The 7,863-nt window shown below is 35.8% G+C and overlaps 1 non-coding gene across 1 annotated transcript; it reads left to right on the top strand.

Moving 5' to 3' along the window:
- The first annotated feature begins 7,552 nt into the window (after positions 1–7,552).
- Positions 7,553–7,659, top strand: LOC111757396 (U6 spliceosomal RNA). Its single transcript, XR_002791757.1, has one exon. It is a non-coding gene; the product is annotated as a U6 spliceosomal RNA (small nuclear RNA).
- Positions 7,660–7,863: the final 204 nt, after the last annotated feature.

Below are 7,863 nucleotides of genomic sequence, written 5' to 3'. Positions count from 1 at the left end.
AACTCTCCTCTTTCTTCAGTCTGACCAGTGGCCTAAGGAATCTTAGGAACATTATACTTCAGTCACCTCAACAAAAGCTAAAAGACGATTAGATTCCACAGGATTTTTTGTTTGTTTGTTTGCTGTTATGAATCCCTCATGACATACCGAAAATAGGGAAAGCGACTGAGAATTGCAGAGTCAAGGAAACCCTGAGAGCTAAACTTAAAGGGATAGAGACACTAAAAAGCAAAAGAAGGTCCCAGGACCACATAAATTCTCCTTGCACAAACACACTGATACATCCGCTCAATTTCAAATGCCTGCTACCTCAGGGAAGGGGAGAAGTACGGCTTGGAGAATGGAGCAGAGCACTCTTAGGGTGGAACCAAGAACAGGAAAGAATTATTCTCCTACCTTAAAACCTAGTGAGTATTAACTCCAGCTTTTCTAATTTGCTTGGGACTAGTCTCGCTTTTTTGCCTTTCATCTTCTCATGTTTTAAACCAGAATAACTGTGACTTTTACTCTGTTTCTAGCACTTTATGTCGGGAAGAGATAACCAATTTCTTTAGTTTCATGGATTGATTGGTGCTGGTGCGTTGTGCTGAGAACAGTTATCACCCACAGCCTCACTTGCACCTGGCTGGCATTTTAGATGATGAAGTTTGGGGTTGGGATTTAAAGCAGATTTCAGTGTTTTGCTGATAGCGTAATAGGATGGGTTGGGACATGTGTTTTGCTTATGCTATGGATGGGACTCTGAGGGTTAAGTGATGGTGGGCTGCGCCTCACAAAATGGTGGCTCCCCAAAATGCCTACATGCAAGCCCTGGGGTCAGGGAGTTTGTAATAGAACTGAAGGAACTTTGCAGATATAGCCAAGGGTATAACCTGAAGTCAGGGAGATGTTTTTGGAGTATTAGATGGAAACAGTATAATCCCAAGGGCTTTTTCTGGTCATTTGTAGATTTTTCAATGCATAAATATCACATTCATCAGTAAACTTGTACCTCTAAATAATACATCTTAATCTTCTTTTTCTCATTCTGCTCCCCTCCCTTCAACCCTTCCCCTCTCATTTAAGAGTTTTGTTTCCATTTTTCTTTCCACTCGCTTTTAAAATCCTGTTTCCCTTCTTTTACTTCTTCCTCCCCCTTCCCCAGCTTCCCCTCCCTTTTGAACAAGTTCTTCCTGCTTCCTAACACCCATTCTCTGTTTTGCTCCTTATTTGTCCTTCGGGTTTCTCATGTAAGAGAAACAAAACAATAACTCCGTGCCTGGTTAATTTCACCTAAAATGATAGTGCCAAGGTGCATCTATTTACCTAAAAATGACTCAAGTTTATCTTTCTTCATAGTGGAGTGGTACTCCATAAATACCACAATTTCTTTATCTACTCATCCATTGATGGACATAGGGACCTTTTGAATGGAGAACCCAGTGGCAGAAAATATGTGAGATGGAATTAGAAGTACATATCATTCAAGATATGCGAGACTCCACACATCATTTCTCATTTTGAGTGTGAAGGAATGATATCTTGAGCCACAGTTTCTGAGCTGTGCTAGAAGCTGAGCATGCCCTCAGATGACAGCCTCAGGAAAAAAGACCTTGGTCCTGCAACAGAGAACTGAATTTTACTAACAACAGCCATGACCACGGAAGCAGATTCTCCTCCAAGTTTCAAAAATAGTACAGCACTGCCTGCTTGTATATTGTAGACTGATGAGATCTATTAAGAGACTTCTAAACTGATGGCTTTTTCCCCAGGTGATAGTCAACACAGTGCCGGACAGTATCTCTCTTCAGCACTAACTTTCGTGTTCTGGCAAGCCCCAAAGTTGAACCATCCAGTTTGTGTGGAGGTGTTAAGGCTCTCCCAGTCAGCCGTCATACATCACTGCACCCAATCCTGTAACTCTGTGCCTGTCAATGCCAAATAAATCCCGTGGATTTTTCCTTCTTTCCTTCCCTTCCAAGAGTGCTTGCATCTAATTGGCAGCCCTGCCATGCCTGCAATAAAGGGCTCTTTTCTTGCTTTCTCTGTTCTCTATCTTTTGTCTCTCTCTGTGTCAGAGGGCCAAAACACTAACATGCCACCCAATGGAGTAATTTGTGCATGTTCATTTTAAGATATCAAATTGGTGATGATTCTTAAACAGTAGTCATGAAAATAGAAGTATATGGCTACATATTTTTACATTTGAGAGTATAAAGTACTTTTTGCTTTTAGCACGTTTTTTGTAAACTTTTCATTATGAGTATAAGGTGAATATGATTTTCACTATATATGTTACAGTGAAAATATCTGTAGATTCTCATGGTACTATCTTGTTGAAGTGTCAGGCACTTTTTTGTTGTTCATAGGATAGTTTTTGACTATCTAGGTCTGGTCTAGACCCCCAATCTCCCAAACAAATGTGTGGCAAAGGCTTAAATAAATGAAACAAGTGGTATGATGTTAGAGCTCCAGGAGAATCAAAACCCTCTGCAGAATTCTTGACCCTTTGAGCTAAGACAAAAGCTTGTCTGGGCCTCCCATATTTATTATGCTTTCAGATAAACAGAGAAGATACTGAAGAAATGAGTGGGACCTTGGGAGTCACTTCAAAGACTTCTCCAAGTAGTAAATTATGACAATTTAGGAGATTTGCCTTATCTCCATGATGACATTTATAGTAGGAGTGAGACAGCAGGAGTGAGATGCCTGCAGCTGCAGTCTCTATCTACTAAACTGGGGTTGGAGCCAGGTGTCCTCATCTGTGGCCTTGTCTTGCCCTTCGAGGTATCTCTGGCATCACAGGCCAGAGCCAGCTCTCAGCCAGGACCAGTGATTCACGGAGGTTCATTTACTATCAATCAGCTCCTGTCGCCAGGCAAGGGGCCTAGGCCTAAGCAGGTAAACATAGAAAGCCAATTAGTTAATTTCATTTTATTGTTTTTTAAGAGAAAAAAAAAAGCAAAACAGAAAAAAGGGTAAAAGAATACAGAATTTCAAAAAAAAACTAAGATCATTAGTTGATAAGTTATAGGTTATCTTGGAAGTAGTTGCTCAAGTCACAAAATCAAAGCATAAATACTGAACAATCAAACAATGAGGGTGTCAATTCTGTTTGATGAACTAACACAAATTTAATAGTTGTCTATCTCGCATATTTAAACTTACATACAGTTATATCCTTTAGAATACTTTCTTTCTGTTTCATTTCACAATATCTATTATGCATTTTGGATCTTATAACTCTTTCCGTTTTTTATTGTTATTTTTTATATTAGACTGTGGAGAAAAAGGAACATTTCTCCCCTGCTGGTGAGAATGTAGACTAGTGCAGCCACTATGGAAATCAGTATGGAGATTTCTCAGAACACTAGCATTGGAACCTCCATTCAATCCAGATATTTTCCTTCTGGGTATCTTCCCAGAAAAACTGAAAAGGTCATGTCACAGTGATACATAAGCACCTATGTTTATAGCAAAGCACAATTAGTAAGAGCTAAATCTTGGAAACAACCAAAATGCCTATCAACCACAGAATGGTTGAAAAAGATGTGGTATTTTTATACAATAGAATATTACTCAGCTATAAAAAATGGCAACAACTTGAGACTATCCTCATAAATGAAATAAATCAGACTCACATTTGTAAATATCATATTGTCTCTATAGTACAATTAGTTAATTTTAAATCCTGCTCAGAGCTGCTTTGTAAGTGGTCTCCAACACTTGACTTATGATGGTATGAGTTATAAGCATTCACTTTATAATGGTGTGAAAGTGATACATATAGGCATAAATTGTACTTTAGATTTTAATGTTTATTGGTGAAGAGTGATAAGCATTGTATTTCTCTCATCATGATGGTGAGCTACAAGCTCCAGTCAACACTATGATTATGTGAATAAACAAGCAATAGTCCACAGTGTGGTGTGTTGCTAAGTGAGGTATTGACTAAGACATAATTCCATGAATTCAAGAGCATTTGTGTGTATCAAAGGTGTATAATGTGTTCTTTTCCTACACATATTTCTAGTTAAATGATTATTTTAGTCAAGTTCATAATCATACCCATAACTTCACATAGTCCCTTTTGTGCTTGATAAGAGCAACTAAAATTTATTCTACAAGCACATTTCCAGCATATGATATAATTTTATTAACCACAGTACTCCTGCTGTACATTAGATCTCTAATCCTATCTATCGTATAAAACAGAATCGGTACTCTTTGACTTTCTTCTCTATTTCATTCTCCTAATTTACCCTGTAAATTAGTAAATATTATCTTACTTTCTTTTTCAATAGTTTCCCTTTTTTAGAATTCCTGAGGAATTGAAAGACACAGTGTTTTTGCTTCTGGGTCTCAGTGATTTCACCTGGCAGATCATTCTTGAGATTCATCCCAGTTGTTCACAAATGGTGGATTCTCCTTTTCATAGCCTGGATAGGATGCATTGTGTTTGAACCTCAAAACTCCTTTGTCCATTCATTTATCAATCAACTTCTCTTCGGTTATTTCTACATCCTGGCTATTTGACAAATGTGGCAACGAACCTAGAAGAAAATATATTTTACTAGGGTGCGCTGATTTCATTACCTCTGACTGTACAAACAGAAGAGGGATTACTGGCTTATATGCTAATTCCATATTTGAAAAAGCAAACTCGATATTCATTCACATAAAATCTATACCAATATACATTCCTATGAAGAGTGCTAGTACTTGTTACTTCTTGGGTTTTTGATAACAGGTGTATTGCACAGCTTTCCATTGCTGGGACAAAATGCTTGATATCCACAATTTAGGGCAGAAGGGGCTTAATTGTGATCACAGATTTGGAGGTGTCAGTCCATAGCCTGCTGGCTCCAAGAGAGAAATATTAAGGCAAAAGAGCATGGCAAAACAAAGTTATTCACTTTATGGCAGCTGGGTAGCAGAGAACAGGAAAAATGAGTTAGGGAAATAGAAAATGGTTGGGACAAGATAACCAGAAATCACATCTCCTTGAGTCAACCAGACACTCCTAGAACCCTGCTTCACTAATCCCTCAGGTCAATCAAAGTGACAGCCAATACAAATCTCCCCAGTAGCACCTTAGCAGGTTTGAGGTGATATCTGGTTATGCCATTAATTTACACTTATCTGATGATTAGAGAAGTGGTTGACACCCTTATTAGAATAATGTTAAGAAGTACTGTCCTCAGATATGGAGATATATCACATTTCAGGCCCAAGATATGCTATCATTATTCCCCAGTACTTGACCTCATCTTCTTCTAACTCTTTCTTATTCATCTGATAAAAAATATGCCTATAATATCTCAGTTTCCCCCTCTCAATTAACTTCTTAGTTCAAAGGTTTGCCTCTTCAAGATGAAAATAGATGAGAGGGGTATTAAAAATGATTGGAGGAATCAGCATTAAAATTCGTGGTTGGCTATAAATATCATTTGAAAATATATCAGCATATAATGGCTTTATTTCAAAAACAAATTTCAACTGTATTACTTAATTGGCTTTTTTCTTTTTAATGTATTGGTCATAGATAAAAAATGATTGCAGCAATTTTCTGTACTAAATATAAGGACTCTATGGTATTTTTTTCACCTAGAAAAGTAAAGATGCATGATTATGAACTGACTTAATCTTTACTTTTGAACATTCTCCGAAGTGACATGTTAGAGCTATTTTCTTTTTATTGTAGCAGAGAATTGAAAGACAAAAGATCAGTAATGATCCATCACAAGTGTGAGGAAAATCCAGTAATAAGAAAACTGTAATAAAATAAGTGTAAGAAAGATTGAAAATCTGGGTACATGGTTATAAAGATAAAATAAATGAGCTTGGGAAAGATAAGAGTTATTTATTTTAGTAAGCAAGAAATGGTCACAATATACAAGGTAAAATAGTAGTATACATAAAGGATTAAACTAAAGTTCAACTAACAAATAGAGGGTTTCTCCAAGGGAAAAAATAAGGAAGTAGAACAGAAATTGCAAAGATTATCATCATTCTGTGTCAAAGGAACAATAAAAGGCAGTCTGTAATGCTTTTCCAAAGAAGGTGTCATAAAGGTGTCCATTGAAGAACAAATGCTTAGTACAAAGAGCCTCTTCATTTGAACATTCATTGAACTTATCATTTTGTACTGTTTCCCAAGTAAATAATTATGAGCATTTTTTTCCTTGAATGAAATGTATTTCCTTCCACATTTCTTGAAACAATTAGGTTTGAAATGCACACAGATCAAAATAAATATTTTTAAGCCATATTTGGTCAAAATGGCAATTTGATATATGGTTGCTACATTTTCCAATTTTAGACATTATATTTAATATAATTGGAAAATGTCATTTTATTTAGTGTAGAATACAATGTGACTTTCTATTGCAAAGAATGGATTTTGATAAATTTTGCCAAGGTTTTTAAAGGACACTTTAAAAATATAAACAATTCTTGGGTCACAAGACATATATGTCTGTATTGATGAAATATCACTTTCCCAAATCCAGTGAAAAATAATATTCATACAAATAAATGTAATTGTCTTCATGATCAATATATTTTACTGTTGAAGAGAGAAGTGCTTCCCCAAAGATGTATTATCCTCAGTTTTGAGAACAAAAATGATGATCTATTCTTCTATACATTATTATAGACTAGAAAAGAGAACAGTCAGTCAATGGAATGCTACGACTAGATAGCCAGAGTGGCCATGTGCTAAGGCTTTCTTAGGGAATTGTCATTTAAAGGTACTGACAACCTATAAGAGACTGTATTGTTGTGTTTTAATGATAACATGTAATTTTGATTAATAGAATAGAAACTTTCAATATATTCATAGTATTCTGCAAGATCTGCTTCATTATTAAATATGAAAAGTAAAAGACATTATTTGATCATTTCTCAAGTATTTAAAATACTTATTTTAATTAACAAGGTACTGTTCTTCAAAAACACTTATACTAATGAGTATTATTCTAATCCTGGGACTCAAATTAGTGATCTGTTAAAACCAACCCATGATCATTCATTACTCTTAGAAGCTGTTTGGTCCTTCATACAATTCTTAAACAATTCATTTTTTCTTAGATTGTATTTACACTATCATGATCTGGTTTATGTTACTTTTATTTATTTGCTTACTTTTTTTTGGCTTTTTGATACAAGATCTCGCTATGCAGTTTAGGTTGGTGTTGTGCTCACTTTGTAGCCCAGGCTGGTCTCCAATTTGCGATGATTTTCCTGCCTCAGCATCCTGCGTGCTGGGATTATAGGTGTGCACCAACATGCCCAGCTGGATTGTTTCTTGATATTTCTCCATATATTCCATCACTGTGAAACCATATCTTCCCTCCAGAATTTGGCCAGTACCCTAATTTTCTCTATAACCTTAAATTCTTGTCCGTATTGTCCCACTAATTATGTTCCTAATTTAGAAGTACTTTCTGCTGACAATCGCCTCATAATAAAAAAAAAATCAAAACCTTATAATTCACTAATTACAATGATTTGTTCCCAAGTGTTTTACTTTTTTATATTACTGTTGGATGCTTTTCAAATAGAACTAGAAGTGCTCGCTTAGGCAGCACATATGCTAAAATTAGAACAACATAGAAAAGATTAGCATGGCCCCTGAGCAAGGATGACATGCAAATTCATGAAGCATTCCATATTTTTGTGAGGATTAAGATGTTTTTAAAATCTTGACTACCTTGAACATGCTAATAAACATATTTTTTCTGCCTCTTGAAAAAAAAAAAAAAAAACAAATAGAACCAGAAAAGGCATTTTATTTGTCACATTGTCTTTGGTTACACTTGAACAATATCTTTCAGCCTACTGTATAATATTGTACTCGAATAACACCAGCAGAGAATGTGT

The sequence above is a fragment of the Cavia porcellus genome, unplaced genomic scaffold (assembly GCF_034190915.1).
Source record: "Cavia porcellus strain 051 isolate PalLab524CR breed Dunkin Hartley unplaced genomic scaffold, mCavPor4.1 scaffold_1, whole genome shotgun sequence".
Taxonomy (NCBI): domain Eukaryota; kingdom Metazoa; phylum Chordata; class Mammalia; order Rodentia; family Caviidae; genus Cavia; species Cavia porcellus.
The sequence above is the reverse complement of the archived record's forward strand: the minus strand, read 5'-3'. Positions and strand labels throughout refer to the sequence as shown.